Raw genomic sequence first — 19,144 nt, forward strand, 5'->3', positions numbered from 1 at the left:
ACGGAACTCCATTTCCCTTGCATGTACATATGCTGATCCCTGAACTTTTAGGTCATGCAGACTCAGCCTCTCAAACAATTATTTGGTCTATGAAGGAACATAGAAAGCTGCCTTCTTGGTCTCAGCATTGCCTGCACTGGGGGGAAAGGGAGGTAGGCAGGCGTGGAGGCGGTGAAGGTGGGAGCAGCAGCCACAGATGAAAGAAACTATCATGAATCAAGAAAAACTAGCTAAGCTGCAAGCTCAAGTGCACATCAGTGGGAAGGGTACTGCCTGTAGAAAGAAGGTGGTTCACAGAACAGCAACAGCAGATGACAAGAAGCTTCGTTGTTGTTGTTTAGTAGTTTAGTCATGTCCAACTCTTCGTGACCCCATGGACCAGAGCACGCCAGGCACTCCTGTCTTCCATTGCCTCCTGCAGTTTGGTCGGACTCATGTTTGTAGCTTCGAGAACACTATCCAACCATCTCGTCCTCTGTCGTCTCCTTCTCCTTGTGCCCTCCATCTTTCCCAACATCAGGGTCTTTTCCAGGGATTCTTCTCTTCTCATGAGGTGGCCAAAGTATTGGAGACTCAGCTTCAGGATCTGTCCTTCCAGTGAGCACTCAGGGCTGATTTCCTTAAGAATGGAGAGGTTTGATCTTCTTGCAGTCCATGGGACTCTCAAGAGTCTCCTCCAGCACCAGAATCCAAAAGCATCAATTCTTTGGTGATCAGCCTTCTTTATGGTCCAGCTCTCACTTCCATACATCACTACTGGGAAGCTTCAGTTTTCATTAAAGAAACTTGGAGTAAATAACATCTCTGGTATTGAAGTGGTAAACATGTTTACCAACCAGGGCATTGCCATCCACTTCAACAACCCTAAAGTTCAAGCATCTTTAGCAGCTAACACTTTCACAATCAGAGGCCATGCCGAGACAAAGCCGCTGACTGAAATGCTACCTAGCATCTTAAACCAGCTTGGTGCTGACAGTCTGACCAGCTTGAGGAGACTAGCAGAGGCTCTGCCCAAACAACCTGTGGATGGAAAAGCACCTCTTGCTACTGGTGAGGAAGATGACGCTGAAGTTCCAGATCTTGTGGAGAACTCTGATGAGGCATCAAAGAACAAATCAAACTGAACTGTCACTTTGAGTAAAACTTGAACATTCCATGGAGCTGCTATTTCATATTGTGACTTTTTATTTGTAACATTTTTGTACTGATCTTAAGAAGTCTAAGATCTCTAATTGGAAACTCCCTTCAAATTGCAGCTCTCTTCGGTTATTGCTAGTGCATGGAGCATTTAATTATTCATGGCTGGGTTGAAAGTACACAAAACTGAAAAGTACTACATAAAAATGCTAATATAGACTAAATGTTTAGCATTGCCTGCACTGACCCATAGTAGCTTTCCAGGGTTTCAGACAGAGTGTCTTCCCTTGCTGTAGCTGGAGATGTTGGTCTTTGAACCTTCCGCATGCAAGACTGTTCCTCTCACAATGAGCTACATCCCTTCCCAACTGTGAAATATTCAAGTCCTCCTAGACCCAAAATTTACGCAAGTGGCATTTTCCCTCACTAGATGTGAGAGCAAACGGCAGTGATGAGTAATATGGGGCACAGGCTGTTAGGGCATAGCTGTCAACCATCCCTTATTTGGCGGGAAAGTCCCTTATCCCAGCACTGTGTCCCGCTGCTATCCCTTATTGATGATGTCCCTTAAATTTCCCGGGTTTCAAAGGAAGCAGCTCCTCTCCCTCCCTCCCTGCTGGCCAGGGAGGAGGGAGGCTCCAACTGTGTTGCTTGGCTGCCCGCCCCTCCCCCCTCCAGCCTCCTCTCACCAGCCTCACCCCCGGGAGCCCCTCCCCGCTGGGACTGGCGGGAGTCTCAGGCCCTTCCGCCGCCATCCTCCTCGCGGCCGCCGAACTGAGCATCTCTGCCTGGGGCCTCCCCTCTGCCCGTTGCCTTCGCTAGGCCATACTGCGGCTGCGCCGTCGAAGGACCCAGATGAGACGGGCAGCCTGGCGTGCCCTATGACTTGAGAGGAGAGCGAGGGCAACCATAGAGAAAGCAGTTCAGAGAGAGAGGAGGCAGGTGTTCCAAGGGCTAACCACAGAGGGGGAAAGCGGAGGAAGGACCGCAAGCACTTCTCCCATAGATTTGTAGTGGTAGACTAGCATAGATGGTCTGATCTGCGGGTTTACTTCGGGCGCTATTTCTCTCCCCTTCCTCCTGCCCCGCCTGATGGATCTGAGAGCTGCAGATGGAGCACGAGAGAAAAGATACAGAACTGCAGCAGCATCTTCGTAGCTTGGACTTCGTTTTGCGTGAAAAGTGGTTACTGCCTGTAGTTAATTAGTTGCAGTGTTTCATCAGTTGGTGTCTTGAGCAGCAACCTCTGGAAACGAAGGGCTAAAAACTGGCGCTGCTCTCCAAAATTATCTGGTCCCTTTTAACTTCGTATTTCAGCTGGTTGACTAAAATCCTTTATTTTGGCTGCTGATCCCTTATTTTTGAGGCTGCTGGTCCCTTATTTTCAAATCTGTAAGTTGACAGCTATGTGTTAGGGGGAAGGGGGAAAACTTAGGATTCTTCTTTAGGGGCTCCACATCACACCTTCTTTCTCAGAGACGATGTCTAGAAATTCTGAGATAGGGTGGACTTCTCGGACATTGCCTCCATCACATGAAGAATGCTTAAAGGGATATGCTATAGGAGTGGAGCTGGGGCTTTAGGGAGAGGGTGGAGAATAGGCGCTTCTTAGCTCCATCTTCTCCAGAATCCCTTTTATTCTTCAGGAATTGCAGGATGGGCAAATATCTGAATAGACCGTGTGGTTGGAGCTTAGTATCAGAAACTAAGGGTGGGCTTGAGGGAAAAGGAAGATGGTCATTCATGCTTCTCGGGGGATTTTTGGAAAGAGACCAGTATACCTATGTAATGTTTTTTCCACCTATTTATAATCCCAAAGCAGAGAATTTTGCGTGCACACAATAACAACAACAACCTTTTTTCAGTGACCCACGATTTGGTAATCTCTCATTTGGATTACTGTAACTCATTGTACATGGGTACATTGTAAAGGTAAAGGTAAAGGGACCCCTGACCATTAGGTCCAGTCATGGTCGACTCTGGGGTTGTGGCGCTCATCTCGCTTTACTGGCCAGGGGAGCTGGCGTACAGCTTCCAGGTCATGTGGCCAGAATGACTAAGCTGCTTCTGGTGAACCACAGAGCCTAGGACTTGCCGATCCGAAGGTCGTGGTTCGAATCCCTGCGACGGGGTGAGATCCCATTGCTTGGTCCCTGCTCCTGCCAACCTAGCCGTTCGAAAGCACGTCCAAGTGCAAGTAGATAAATAGGTACCACTCCAGCGGGAAGGTAAACGGTGTTTCCGTGCGCTGCTCTGGTTCGCCAGAAGCGGCTTAGTCATGCTGGCCACATGACCTGGAAGCTGTATGCCTGCTCCCTCAGTCAATAAAGCAAGATGAGCGCCGCAACCCCAAAGTCGGCCACGACTGGACCTAATGGTCAGGGGTCCCTTTACCTTTACCTTTAGCTCTGTAGATTTTGTTTACTTTTATCTTATTTGTTATTGTTTTAATACTATGGGGTACAGTCATACCTCATGTTGTGTTAGGTTCATGTTGCGTCTTTTCAGCTTGTGAATGCGGCAAACCCAGAAGTGTATACTTCCGGGTTTCGCCGCGTGTGCGTGCGTAGAAGCGTTCTGGGTGCTTCTCACATGTGCAGAAGCGCTGCTCTAGTTGCGGACTTTTCAGGGTGCGAACGGCACCCCGGAACGGATCGTGTCCGCAACTAGAGGTTCCACTTTATTGGGAATTTAAAATTGTTCTTTCCCCCCTTCTGGTGTGAGCCATACAAGTAACATTTTGTTATAGTTGTTTATGTTTTGTACATAAATGCATCATTATTATTAAATAATAAGAATAAGAATAATCTTCTTCTTTGGTGATCACTTGTAGCCGAGTAAGATTGTATTCCATGAACATGGTTTTAACAGTGAGTCCGTAAGTGACTGTGGAGGCCAGTTCTGGATCCACACGTCCTTCTACAGTGGGGACATAGGTTTCCGGGCAGGATCACGGTGAGGGTTTGCCAAGTGTGCCTTCCTCTTAGCACGTTTCTCTCTTTCGTCCTGAGTTTGAGCGTCTTCAAAGTCCATAACACCTTTGGGAAAGGCTGTTCTCTTACTGGAGCACTCGTAGGCCAGTGTTTCCCAGTTGTTGGTGTGAAGCAATGATTATACAACATCAACTTTGTTGGACTGGTCATGTTGTGTGGATGCCTGATTACCGTCTTCCAAAGCAATTACTCTTTTCCGAACTTAAAAATGGAAAGCGTAATGCCGGTGGTCAACAAAAGAGTTTTAAAGACTCTCTCAGAGCCACTGTGGTGTAGTGATTAAGAGCGGTTGTCACGTAATCTGGGGAACCGGGTTCGCGTCTCTGCTCCTCCACATCCAGCTGCTGGGTGACCTTGGGCCAGTCACACTTCTCTGAAGTCTCTCAGCCCCACTCACCTCACAGAGTGTTTGTTGTGGGGGAGGAAGGGAAAGGAGATTGTTAGCCGCTTTGAGACTCCTGAAGGGGAGTGAAAGGCGGGATATCAAATCCAAACTCTTCTTCTTTTTCTTCAAGGCAAATCTAAACAACAACAACAACAACAACAACAAAACAACAACAACAACAACAAAACAACAACAACAACAACAACAACAACAACGTAGTAATAATAAGAGCTTCATCAAGGGACCTCACAAGCCAGGTTTGAATTATCTGTTCACCTGGGTGGGCGTCTGTTGCTGCATGGTGCAGTCGCTCTGGGTCCAGGAAGGCTGCCGTGTTCTGGCGTGACTGGGGAGGAGGTGGCTGGCCTTGCGCACCTCCAGTTGCGTTGGCATCCTTCCCTTGTCGTTCACCCGCAGCATCTGGTCAGTAATGGGCTGGCATGAGATTGTCAGGTGATGTAAAGCATTGAGTTGACTCAGTAGATGAAACAAAAGAGTATAAATTGTTGGAGATTTTTTTTTTTTATTAAATCTGCTTTTCAAGTAAAAGTGAACAACAGCACCATGAACAACAAGATGATTTGACTGACAGAGCTGATTCAGCAAATGTAAAACCACAGAGCAGTCAACCCTGCATTTACAGCCCCCGTGAGGTTTCTAACGCAGCCAGCTCTGTCCCCAACTATAAATGATCCTCCCACTGTTGGTTTCTGGCGTGTTTAAATTTGTCCATTTCCTTTGTTTGAATCTCATAATATGATGACCTTTCACACTTAGCGATTCGTTTAACTGCAGCGCAAATATACTTTCTCTGAAGGTGTTCATAGTCTGGGGTGCAAGTTTTTATTTCTGTTCCAAGCCTAGTTTTTCTTTCTCCTTTGTTTGATAGATTTAAAAGTGGGGGAATCTCTACTCAAATCTCAAAAACACCTTCCTTTGAAATAAAGCTGAGCTTTATGCAAAGTAGATCTGAGCTCATATTCCAATTAGTTCTTTCAGATCACTAAATATGGACCTCTTCCCCATCCCACCACCAAATATCTTTCACACTTGAAATGCTGATAATCTGCCCTTGTGCATTTTGGATTCCCTAAAATATGTACGGGGGACACGGGTGGCGCTGTGGGTTAAACCACAGAGCCTAGGACTTGCCGATCAGAAGGTCGGCGGTTCGAATCCCTGCAATGGGGTGAGCTCCCATTGCTTGGTCCCTGCTCCTGCCAACCTAGCAGTTCAAAAGCACGCCAGTGCAAGTAGATAAATAGGTACCGCTGCAGCAGGAAGGTAAACGGCGTTTCCGTGCGCTCTGGTTTCCTTCACAGTGCGAGAAGCGGTTTAGTCCTGCTCACCACATGTCGCAGAAAGCTTTCTGTGGACAAACGCCAGCTCCCTCGGCTGAAAGTGAGATGTGTGCTTCACCCTATAGTCACCTTTGATTAGACTTAAGCATCCAGGGGTCCTTTAGCTCTCCTATATCCACAATCATGCAAGATAAGCCCCACTGATTCTACAGGCACCTATTCTCAGCTACTTGCGGCATAGGATTGCAGGAATACAATGCAAATTGCATGCGCGCTTACTGAAAAGTTCTTCTCCTTCCATGTACGTTTGCCCAGAATTACAATTTCAATCTGATTTTGGAATAAAACATGGTGACATTTTAAAATTGGGATCAGTCTACCCGTCGATTAATTGCAGCCCAACTGATGTTTTTAGATTAAGTCCACCTTTGCCTCGGTTATTTTTTAAAAAAACAGGAAAGGAATATGGGGTTTGCTTCTTAGTCCTTGCAAAATAGGAATGTCGTGGAAATGTCTAGGCTGTGAAATGGTTAATAGCATTCTGTACAGTCTTGTCCTTGGGCTATTAATGTGGCAAGGAAATCAGTTGGGCAAATTGCCCAGGGTGCTGTTGCTAAAGACCTATAATTAACATGTGACCACTCCTGGACCACATAGCAGTGGGTAATAAGAATGTGATGATACTCATCTATTTTCAGATGATTCATTCCCTTTATCCTGCAAGTTTATAAAAGGGGGGCAGGGAGGGGGCTCCTTCAATTAAAGCTCTCAATTATTCTTTGTCTCCAGCAAACATGCACTGGCAGATATCGTTCCATCTTCAGAGATACAGGCGTGTGAGCATGCGACGAGAGTTTTCTGTTGCTTTCAGGAGTCGGGAATCGCTTCTTGCAATTCCTCCGCACTCTTCTGCCCCTTCCACTGGCACAAAGTGGCCTCTTCCCATAATAACACTTGATCCTGGCAGGAGCAAAGAAAAATCAGCGGGGTTGTCTACTTCCTTGTTTTCACAGAAAACATATCTGGTAGACCCAACAGTCATGAGCTACTATAAAAGTAGCCTGCTTGGACGTTTTCTGGATTGGAAAGAAGTTTTTCACTTGCTCCCAGGATTCTCTCGGACACGGCCAGGGAATCTGTGGCCCTCCAGATATTATTATTATTATTATTATTATTATTATTATTATTATTAGTTTTGAACTGCATTTAACATAAGTCTCAAAGTGATTTGAAAGCATCAAAAATGAGAGGCTTAAAAACAAGCACCGGAAGCAGCGACCTTCGGTTTTAATTGTTTAAATTCAGCCAGCTGGAAAAATTTGTTGTGCAAAGAAAATGTGAATTTCTCCGAATAAACACATTTTCATATGGAGTTTTGACTGACGTATACATATTTGTGAGCAATTTCCTCAAATACAACATTTTTCTTGTATACTATTTTCAGCGAATATGTTCATGTTTACGCACATGTAGTTTCAAAAAACGCATGTAGTTTCAAAAAACAAATATTTTATTATATATAACATTATTAATATTTGAGAGATGCAGAAATGAACAATGGCCTGCCTGTTTGACACTATATAGTCTGCAACATAAGAAAGGAAATGATGCGGTTCTGAGAAATGGCTATTGCAGAGGAGAAAAAAACCAATGTGGCAAATAATAAGTTCATGATTCTGGAGAAGCGGAATGGAGGACAGTCTATAATATGTCCTGGAGGACAGTCAAATCCAGATAAAATCATAATTTGCAGGGACCTGGTGGCCATAAATCTGTCTTTTGACATAAGTCATGAGCAACCACCATGTAACTTCATATATTGCTTATTGAAATAATAATGAACCTAGTGTATCAGTGATGGATTTATACCAAACTGTCTGTACATAGAAATATGTTAAAAAATAAAAAAAATTGTCTAGTAGCACCTTAAAGGTAAAGGTAAAGGGACCCCTGACCATTAGGTCCAGTTGTGACCGATTCTGGGGTTGCGGCACTCATCTCGTTTTATTGGCCGAGGGAGCCGGTGTACAGCTTCCGGGTCATGTGGCCAGCTTGACTAAGCTGCTTCTGGCGAACCAGAGCAGCGCACGGAAACACCGTTTACCTTCCCGCCAGAGTGGTACCTATTTATCTACTTGCACTTTGACGTGCTTTCGAACTGCTAGGTTGGCAGGAGCAGGGACTGAGCTCTTCTTTGTCACACTCAGCTAATGTAGTTCATGGACCCCACAATCCAATGCAATGTTGTTCTTCAATGGATGGTTAAAATAATAGATGGTATCTTGATAATAGATGACTGCAGTGCCGGATTTACGTATAAGCTAAACAAGCTATAGCTTAGGGCCCCACTCTCTAAAGGTAAAGGTAAAGGGACCCCTGACCATTAGGTCCAGTCATGGTCGATTCTGGGGTTGCGGCGCTCATCTCGCTTTATTGGCTGAGGGAGCTGGCATACAGCTTCCGGGTCATGTGGCCAGCATGACTAAGCCGCTTCTGGCGAACCAGAGCAGCACACGGAAACACTGTTTACCTTCCCGCCGGAGCGGTACCTATTTATCTACTTGCACTTTGAGGTGCTTTCAAACTGCTAGGTGGGCAGGAGCAGGGACTGAGCAACGGGAGCTCACCCCGCCGCGAGGATTCGAACCGCGACCTTCTGATCGGCAAGTCCTAGGCTCTGAGGTTTAACCCACACCTAGGGCCCCCCCAAAAAATTTAAAGGGAAAAAACACCTGGATGTACATTTCCAAAATATAAGATAAAAAACCAAATAAAATAAAACCTACATACAGCAACAGTGTTTTGTGTTGTGTAGGCTCCTATGATGTATGTAATGGGCCCCGCTTGCTAGCCTGCTCCCTAAAATATCACTGGTTTGCTCGTTTCTATATACAGTGGCACCTTGGTTCTCAAACTTAATCCGTTCTGGAAAGTCCGTTCCAAAACCAAAGGGTTCCAAAACCAAGGCGCCCTTTCCCATAGAAAGTAATGCAAAATGGATTAATCCGTTCCAGACTTTTAAAAACAGCAATTTAACATGAATTTTACTATCTAACGAGACCATTGATCCATAAAATGAAAGCAATAATCAATGTACCATACGATAAAAGAAATAAAACAGTATTGTAGATGACAATTTATTTATTTTATTTTTAATCTTACCTGCACTGATGATAGTCATTGTTTGGATGGGGGGCTTTTATCCATATAAAGGGCCCCATTACCTTCAGTAGCCTAGGGCCTCATCAAACCTAAATCCGGCCCTGGATGACTGACAAGATGTCCCTCTTACAGGAAGCGGCATATTGTTTTGGAAGATACACTATTGAGGGGACACGAACAGAGGAAAATGTCAACATTGACTCCTTGGCTGTGTCCAGACCGTAGTTTACTTGAAGCACAGACTATGAACCTATTGCTTTTGCCCATAACCATTTTACTGCATCAGTTTCCATGAGTTTATATAATCCATGAGATTATATTTGGTGGGACTGTATGTCCATCTTTTCCTTTGATGGGCATCCTTTCTTTTCAACAATTAGGGACTGTGCCTCAAAATTAAGTTTTATTTTTGCAGTGCAACAGCATGTCAAAATATTTCACAAAATGAAGTAATAAAAGAATCCTGGAAACAGATATGTCAAAATGGAAAAAAAACCCCACATTTTTAACTTAATGAGCTGATGAAATGTGTCAAAACAATGATTTGTGCATAACATCAAAATCACACTTTTACTTTTGAGAGAAATCTAAAAGTTTTGACAAAATTTCATTTTTGACAAGACACTTTTTCCCCAAGAGAGAAACAAAGGATGATATAGGAAGCAGAATATATATTTTTCCTTGTGAAGTTAACCATGCAGTCAGTATCTGCATTATTATTATTATTATTTTAATTATTAAAAAAAAATCATGGTCGGATGAGATGGTGCTATAACTTGGGCAGACCTGAGGGAATGCAAAGCACTGCTGTAAGAAGAGCTGCTAACCTTTCCATTATTTCAAAGGGTTAACCAAAATAAGAATCCATTTTTAAAAAAATCAGAGAAGTCACATATTATATAATGAACATATCATGAACATATCTAGCAGACAGAACAGTCATGAGCTACTATAAAAGTACTTATATGGAGTCTGGGGAACTGGAAGGTTGACTGGGTAATTACGTGTGAGGTGACAGAAAAGAGAGTCTTTAGCAAGACTGATCTGGGAAGAAGAAGGGGAAAGAAAAGACTGGAATCCATATTGGGCAGGCTGGCTGAAGGTTGGCTGGGAGAGATGCCCTGGACTCCAGGGCTGCACCGCTGTGGGGTACAAACCATGGTCTTAAAATGACCGTGTTGTAGGATCTGGACTCCCTCCATGCAGACTGAAGGTGTTAATAGGTGAATAACCCACATTTCTTAAAGCTACGGCCTGACTCGGCCCATGTCACAATTCTTGGCAGAGAGAGGAGGAGGCACCCAATTTTTGTACCAGTACTAAGGACCCCTACTGAACTCCTGTATGTGGCTGTTGTGGACTTAGCTGTGGCATTTGGTTTAGCTGACGGAAGCTGCTTATGATGCAAGTGAGGTAATGCTAGCAACGACAAACACCTTTCATCTCTGCTCCAGGAGCTTCACACCAATACTCTTGCTAAAATCAGAGTTGGGATCTCATACTTTTTGACTAATGGGATTTCAATAAACAAGAGTGTGTTCCACCCCCATCGTTCAGCCTGGACACTGAGGTCCACCTTTGAGGGCCTTCTGGTGGTTCCCTCCCTGCGAGAAGTGAGGTTACCGGGAACCAGGCAGAGGGCCTTCTCGGTAGTGGCGCCCGCCCTGTGGAACACCCTCCCATCAGATGTCAAGGAAATAAGCAACTATCTGACTTTTAGAAGACATCCGAAGGCATCCCTGTTTAGGGAAGTTTTTAATGTTTGTTGTTTTATCATGTTTTTAATATTCTGTTGGGAGCTGCCCAGAGTAGCTGGGGAAACCCAGCCAGATGGGTGGGGTATAAATAATAAATTATTATTATTTATTATTATTATCATTATCCAGCTCTTCACCCTTTTGCTCAAGGATTTCATTCCAAGGCTGCCAAGCTAAGATTTCCTTCCCCTTTCCATTGGACCCTTTAAGACTTTTAGGGAGGAATCCGACATTGTGCTCAGGCGATTGGTCCATCATTGCAAACATTTCAGCTTGTCAGACGGGGGCTCCTTGCACAGAGCTTTCGCTGAGGAACTCATCTTGCCCCTATTCTTTAATACACTAATGATATGGTTCTTCTGTGTCTTGCAAGTATTGGTCTAAAAAGGTTACAGTGGTGCCCCGCAAGACGAATGCCTCACAAGACGGAAAACCCGCTAGACGAAAGGGTTTTCCGTTTCTGAGTTGCTTCGCAAGACGATTTTCCCTATGGGCTTGCTTCGCAAGACGAAACGTCTTGCTAGTCTTGCGTTCCCCCCTGCTTCCCCCTTTTTCTAAGCCGCTAAGCCGCTAATAGCCTTTTAGCAGCTTAGCCGCTAATCCTTTAATAGCCGCTAAGCCGCTAATAGCACTAATCCGCTTAGCAGCTAATAGGGTTGCTTCGCAAGACGAAAAAACCGCTAGACGAAGAGAATCGCGGAACGGATTCTTTTCGTCTTGCGAGGCACCACTGTATTGTATATAGACTTGGCCAATAGTCTAAAGAGCAAAACCTAAAAACTAATTACTCAAATTCCCAGGCTCATGGTTCCATGCTTATTGTTTCTGGAAAGAGACATCAGACATCATCTGATGGTGAGCAGATGAACAACTGATTGACCAGTGTGAATGAATTCAATATGAAGGAATTTATGTTAAAGACAAACTTTTCTTGAAAGACTCATTGCTCTCTCCTTCTAGAACTTTGGAAGCCATCTTAAAATCGCATTTCCACAAAAGGCGGCTTTCTCATGGAAACAGTTTTAAAGTGAGATCAATTAAGCAAGATAGGGGCTCAGATGTTGTATGAGGCAGAAACATGAGAGCTGGGAAGATTTTCAAACTGTGAAATTGGAATCTCTACAGAATACTTATCTGAAAAACTTGCTAGTTCTCTCCCTCCACCCCAACCCCCAGAGTGCGCCAACAGTTGGGTCTCCTTCAGTTGGGGCCTTAGTCCATAATGCTCTAATTATGCACTTTTAAAAACTGGAAAACTTCTCAGATAGATATCTTTTTTTTAATTGTGTTACCTCAACTTACAGAATGGCAATGGGTGCGTCTCCAGAAAGCACACTGTCCGATAGAGCAATCCTTATAAGTTCAAAGTTTTCCAGGTGGTTTGGGACTGTATAAAACTACAGTGGTACCTCGGGTTAAGTACTTAATTCGTTCTGGAGGTCCGTACTTAACCTGAAACTGTTCTTAACCTGAAGTACCACTTTAGCTAATGGGGCCTCCTGCTGCTGCCACGCCGCCGGAGCCCAATTTCTGTTCTTATCCTGAAGCAAAGTTCTTAACCTAAAGGACTATTTCTGGCTTAGTGGAGTGTGTAACCTGAAGCGTATGGAACCTGAAGCGTATGGAACCCGAGGTACCTCTGTATTGTGAATCTGGCTTTTCCTAAGCTCAGGCAAGGCTTCACGGCTCTCTGTTTTCACTCGGCCATGATTGATGGCTGATATCATCGGACTCCTTTGGCCTAGCAAGGATGTCTTTGTTGAGCCGCTGAGATAGAAGGTTTTCCACATTACATCTTGTCTTGCCCTTTGTACTTGGAACTGTGCTTTAAGTTTCTGGATACTGTTTTATTGGGATTAGAGTAAAAAAAACATCCCAGGAAAGAGATACTATCTATCGTCAGATGCTGGCTTTTTAAATGACTTATAGGGTATCTCTTTTTGCAGTGGGGGATGGCGAGATTTGCACTCAAGGGCCTTCAGAGATAGCTGTAACAGGCCAATGTGTTGCACCGATGTGATGATAATTTTATTTTATTCCTGCTTAATCCTTTGCTTTTAATGCTTGTTTTGTTTATCTCTTGTTGCAATGCATTAAAAAGTAACCTTGATTCTGGCTTTTATTTATAAGCATGTGCATATTCATTCGCCACCTAACATTTTTTTTTTTTTTTTTTGGCAATGGCTGTTGGCCGCAAAGAAGGAAAGTTTGACCTGGCCTGACTTTTCTCTAACTGTACCTCCTCTTTACACCCTCTAGTTCCTCCCATTAATGGGCAGTTTTTGCACACCATGGACCCTAAAGTGCCAACAGACCTGACCAGTAATAAATCAGTGGGGCTGAAAAGGCTCCCGCCTGATATATTTGCACTGCGCTTAGATAGAGGAGTCCTTGTTTGTGCCATATCTCCAAATGCTAGAATAACAGAAAGGGTCGTATTATTTTAAATGATGAATAATATTTGAAAATGTAAACCGATCTGTGCTGCTGTTGCTGCCCGGCACACTAGATCCCAGGGAGCCATCCAGACATAACTCCCACTGAGAGTCAACTCTGTGTTTGCAACGGCTGCGGTTGACTTGGACCGGTTCCGGATCAGCTGAGGCCAGACAGTGCACGGCGAAGTCTCTGGAGACTCCTTTGTATGGCTGCCCCACATTCGCCTTGCTGCTCTTCAGCATGGTCTCATCTGGATCTTAGCTTTATGGGATGCCTGCGAAAGAAAGGGTTAGCCCCACTGCTCTTCAGCTCCCTCATTTTAAAATCCTCACGAACTTCTGGGCGTCTTTCGGAGGCTTCCATCGAAGCCAGAATCGCAGAAGCGGTCTGTGTGCATCCTGCCTTCCGCCATCTCCCTTGGTTCAGATCCTGGGGCTGTTAGTCATTCCAATGTCTCTCGATCTTTCAGCGAGGTTGGTCACTCCGCCCTGAGACACGGCAAGACAAATTTGATGCTAAACACCAGAAGGCCCTGAAAGTGCTCTTTGGGGACTGGGAAAAGCTGAGCAAGTCAAAAGTTGAAATACTTGTGGTTGGGTTTTTTCCCTACTTAAGGATCTTTTTTATTATTGTTTGATACACCATTGCCCTCTTAATTCCCATCTCTGTGGCTTGGATTCATTATAGAATTAAAGGAAGTTATTAGGAACACCCCTCTACCCGCAAAAAGTGACGGTCTATTCCAACCCCCCCTTTTATAAACAAGCAGTGGTGAACTGGGGGACTATAACCCAACTGTCTTCTGTCCCTGTGGCTCCATTTTTAGTACTGACTAGCCTATTTTCAGGAAATAACCCAAATATTTATATATGACTCTTCCCAGGTAGGGCAGTGTGAAAACAGTGCATGAGTTGACTGTGGAAAGAAAGAAAAATATGCTTCCTTCAGCTTTGCTTTCTGAGAATGAGATGTTGGAGGGTTTTTATTTTCCCTCTTTCTTTTTCTGGGCTTAGAAAGAAAAAGGGGAAGGAACAAAAAAAAAAAAGAGAGGAAAAAAAAAAGGCTGTTAGATGATCTGCAACAAGTGATCAAAAGAGCTCGTTTTCAAGTTTTTGGTCATGCCCCCTCTTTCGGATGTTTAAAATACCTAGGTCTTCCTCCCCGAGGCATGTTATAATTTAGTTCCATGTGAAAGTTGCTATATTCAAACCAAAAGGCCAACCCAAGTAGTCCTGGACCACTGGGCCGATGTGGTTAACCTCCTATATAATAGAAGAGGACTTTCTTCTTCTCCCTTAGCAAAAAATAGGCGCTTGTGTGACTCAAGGCGCAATGCATTTCCCAAACTCGCTTGGTGAAATATGGTGGCTGGTCCAATACGATCGTACCTTAGCCAGGCCATGCCTCTGCCTCTCCCAGGGTCCCACATCAGAGGGCAAAGTCCTGGTTTTGGCCTTGGCTCAGATGGCCAGCAAGGAGTCGGACGCATAATGAAAGGGAACAATAACCCTATATTTCCTCTTCTTGAACAAACAGTGCCCTGACCACTTGGCTAAGACTGCCCATTCTGGACAGGGACTTTCTGGCTTCTCGGTCCTCTTAATCATCTCCCTTTAACCCTTAAAGGTCTGGTTCTAAGGATGTAGGGCAAGGAGACTGGATGAATGAAACTTCCAAAGCAGACACATCTGATCTGTACTTCCTGGACTAATATGTGGATTGGGTGTGGCTCTGCTTCGTTTTATTTACTATTTATTGAGAAGATTTGAGAACGACCTCATCAAAGAGCTCTCCAAGTGCTAGGCAAACGAAACACAGCTCACACGGACAAAACAATTCAGTAACAGCTGTACATAAAGACACCAACGTTAAAAGAAAAATAAAATCAGTAAACTTCAGGGGAGAATATGCCTGTATACCTGAAGGAACGTCCCATCGTTCAGCCCAGACACTGAGGTCCAGCTCCAAGGGCCTTCTGGCAGTTCCCTCACTGCGAGAGGTGAGGTTATAGGGAACCAGGCAGAGGGCCTTCACGGTAGTGGTGCCCTCCCTGTGGAACGCCCTCCCGTCAGATGTCAAAGACATAAACAACTATCTGACTTTTAGAAGACATCTGAAGGCAGCCCTGTTTAGGGAAGTTTTTAATGTTTGATGTTTTATTGCGTTTTTAATACAGTGGTACCTCGGGTTACATACGCTTCAGGTTGCATACGCTTCAGGTTACACACTCCGCTAACCCAGAAACAGTGCTTCAGGTTAAGAACTTTGCTTCAGGATAAGAACAGAAATCAGGCTCTGGCGGCGCGGCGGCAGCAGGAGGCCCCATTAGCTAAAGTGGTGCTTCAGGTTAAGAACAGTTTCAGGCTAAGAACGGACCTCCGGAACGAATTAAGTACTTAACCTGAGGTACCACTGTATTCTGTTGGGAGCCGCCTAGAGTGGCTATGGAAACCCAGCCAGATGGGTGGGGTATAAATAATAAATTATTGTTATTATTATGAAGATGATGATGATGATGTCTGCCCCATGGACCCTAGCCAGCCATATTGTTTTTCTTCCATACAGTGTCCCTGGTTCCCAGGCAGAAAAACATGGCTATCCCCTGGGGTCCCTAGCTTGAGTCAATGCATGGTCAATATTCTGTGTTTGGCTTCATGGAGAACAAGTCATGCAGACCTGTTATTTAGATGCTGAATGACCTAATAATCTTCCAGAATAAAATCTCAGACGTACCCATGGCAGCCTGCAAATTCTGATGCAACACCTTGGTGGGCTTTAACTAATTCGGCAATGAAACGAACATGGAAGTTAATGTTCAAACATAAACATTTTACAGTGTAACTCAAAGTCCATTAAGTCCGTGCAGGATAGTAGTATCAGTTAATAGTGTCCTTGTCTGACCTTTGATGAAGAGGAATCCTGTTTCAGAGAGTCTTATGGTATATCAAATGCCAAAGTCTCCTGCAATTTCCTGGGCTCCAGCAGTATTGCAGTACCCAGGAAGGGAATGAATAAATTGGTGTTTTTAGTTCTCTGTGCATTACTTATTTTTCTTTTTGACTCAGCAAGGCATATTGTCATCAGTGATGGAATTAATGGGAAGTGCCCTAATGCAAAAAAGCCTTTCCCCTCCCCTCTCTGTTTTGTTTCATTCAGTGCAGGTTTTTAGCTCTTAAATCAGGGGTGGCTAACCCTTGCCCCTCCAGATGCAGTCAGACTCCAACTCCCATCAGCCCCAGGTGGCAGGATCCATGGGAAGGGATGATGGGAACTGTAGTTCAGCAAAACCTAGAGAGCCACGGTGGGGTACCTCTGCATTAAAAATGAAGGACTGTGTTACACTCAGATGTTTTAGATACCCTTCAACATTTCTCTGATGAAAATAGGGATGTCCTATTCAACAACAACAACAACAATAACTATGGGCGGCTTCCAACATATAGTAAAACATTAAACATTAAAAAAACTTCCCTATACAGGGCTGCCTTCAGATGTCTTCTAAAGGTTGTACAGTTACTTATCTCCTTGGCTTGGGGGTCGCATAACTCCATACCCTCCAACATTTCTCCGATGAAAATAGAATGTCCTACCATACCCTCCAATATTTCTCCAATGAAAATGAGGATGTCCTAGGGAAAAGCTGGTCATTCTGGGATCAAATCAGAAACCAGGACAGCTTCTGTAAATCTGGGACTGTCCCTGGAAAATAGGGATGCTTGGAGGGTTTGGAAGATAGCCCAGTCACTTTAAATAAGAAAATAAGAAAATGAGGAAAGCTACTCTGGGAAGGGGGCATTTGAGAGATGAGAACTCACTTACCGTATTTTTCGCTGTATAACACGCACCCGACCATAACACGCACATAGTTTTTAGAGGAGGAAAACAAGAAAAAAAATATTCTAAACGAAACAGTGGATGTATGATTTTTGTGGTTCATGCTGTGGCCACAGACATGTGATCTGACGGTGAGTTTGAGGTAGCCCAATGCAAAAATCCTGATGATCCATGTGGATCCATGCTTTGTAACCACGTTTTTGCACCACTGCGGCCCCAGGCAACAGTGGGTGCCTGATTTTTTTGGTGCAAGCTGTAGCCATGGACATGCTATGTGATCTGATGGTGAATTTGGGGTGACCCAGTGCAAAAATCCCGAGGATCCATGTGGATCCATGCTTTGCAACCACATTTTAAGTGGGGAGGGAAGGAAAAGCACTCAAGGGACAAGGAACACGCGTGGGGTGGGTGGGTGAAGGATGCTGTTAATAATGCAGAAGAGGGGTATAAGAGGAGAAGCAAGCCGGCTCTGCTTCTCTCCCTCCTCCCCGGCTCGCTGAAAAACTTTGCTGCTATTTAGCCAGCTGAGTGGGGAGGAGAGAGGGACAGAGAGCCTGCTTGCTTTAAAGGAGCCAACCGGACAGGAGCCGCTTACACTTGTGTAAGCGGCTCCTCTCCCGCTTTGCTCCTTTAAAGCAAGCAGGCTCTCTGTCCCTCTCTCCTCCCCACTCAGCGGCTCTTCTCCTGCTTTGCTGTTTCAAAGCGAGCCACGGAGGAGGGAAGGAAGGGGAACCCTGGATCCTCTGCTGCAGCAGATCCCCCCTGCCACCCGTAGGCATTCCCTCCATAACACGCACAGACATTTCCCCTTACTTTCTAGGAGGAAAAAAGTGAGTGTTATGGTGCAAAAAATACGGTAACTCTGTCTCCTATACAGTGGTACTTTGGGTTATGAACTTAATCCATTCTGGAGGTCTGTTCTTAGACCAAAGCATTCTTAAATGGATTTCCCTACTGAGGTCTCCTGACACTGGTGTTCGGCTTCTGTTTGTCTTCTGGGGCAGAGTGTGCTAACCGGAACACCTACTTCCGGTTTAGCAGAGGTCGTTGTCTGAAGCATTCGTTAACAGGGCTGTTCTTAGACCGAGGTACCACTGTATTTCATTTGGAGGATGGAAATGAAGGGAGTGGCTTGCTTGAAGTGAAAAGTTACAGGACTTACTTCCCAACTCACATTCATAGCTACTAGATCAACACTCGCTACCCCCACCCCATGTGATAAGTTGTAAATTGCTGTGTTGAGGTTGGTGTCTGCGTTTACTTGGCGTAGGAGCCCACCACTGCACAGATGCCAATGAAGGTCCTTCATCTGCAGTAGCAACAACCTCTTCCTCAGTATGTTTTCCAAAGCCCAGCAGAGGACATTGGATATTTGGCACAGGGGAGGAGGGCTGGTTGAGGGTATGCGCTTCTTGCAGGACTATCTCTCCTCCCTGGTTTCTCTCCTGGTGGAGAAAAACACCATCCTTGGTTGCTCCATCTCTCCATGCATACATGTCGCCCTGCTGAGGCTGGTTCTAAACTAGCTGTGCTGGTCCCGGGGGGGGGGGGGGGTTACCGTGAGGCATGGTCAGAGTCCGGTCCTGGGTCGAGGGTCTGGAGACTGTCCACCAAGGGTGAAGCGGGGTCCAAAGCAAGAAGCCGGGCGCGGTCGGGAACTCCGGAAGAACAGGTCTGGGTGCTGGCAGAAACAGGTTTCCAACGACGTTGCTCCCGCAACCTGGGACTGGGCAGACTGGCCTTTATCTCCTCTGAGGCCAGGGGCAGTCCTAGCCCACAGGTGACCCGCCTCTCCTGGCCTTAAGGCGAGCACTCCTCCTGAGAGAACTTAGTTCCCTCCGCCTCTCTGCCCTGAGCCTCTGCAGCTCAGGAGAGGGTGGGGGGTTACTGGACCCAGGGGCAGCTTTCCCCTTCCCCTGACTGGGCTGGAAGAGGCGCACCTGCAGGCAATGGGTCCTCAATCACCTCCGGAGCCAGAGTGGATGCATCTGGTGTCTGCTCCTGAGGATCCGGCACAGGTGCAGGCCCTTCAGATTCAAGCCCCTGCCCCAGCTCAGGCAGCCCTGGAGGCAGGGACTCCTGTGCAGGCTGGGATTCCTCAGGTTCAGCTTCTGAATCAGATTCCCAGGCCATCAC

General features: G+C 45.4%; 1 pseudogene; it reads left to right on the forward strand.

Moving 5' to 3' along the window:
- Window positions 1-710: 710 nt before the first annotated feature.
- On the forward strand, window positions 711-1,153 carry LOC114585338 (transcription factor BTF3 pseudogene; annotated as a pseudogene).
- Window positions 1,154-19,144: the final 17,991 nt, after the last annotated feature.

This window comes from Podarcis muralis, chromosome 1 (genome assembly GCF_964188315.1).
Source record: "Podarcis muralis chromosome 1, rPodMur119.hap1.1, whole genome shotgun sequence".
In the NCBI taxonomy this organism is placed as follows: domain Eukaryota; kingdom Metazoa; phylum Chordata; class Lepidosauria; order Squamata; family Lacertidae; genus Podarcis; species Podarcis muralis.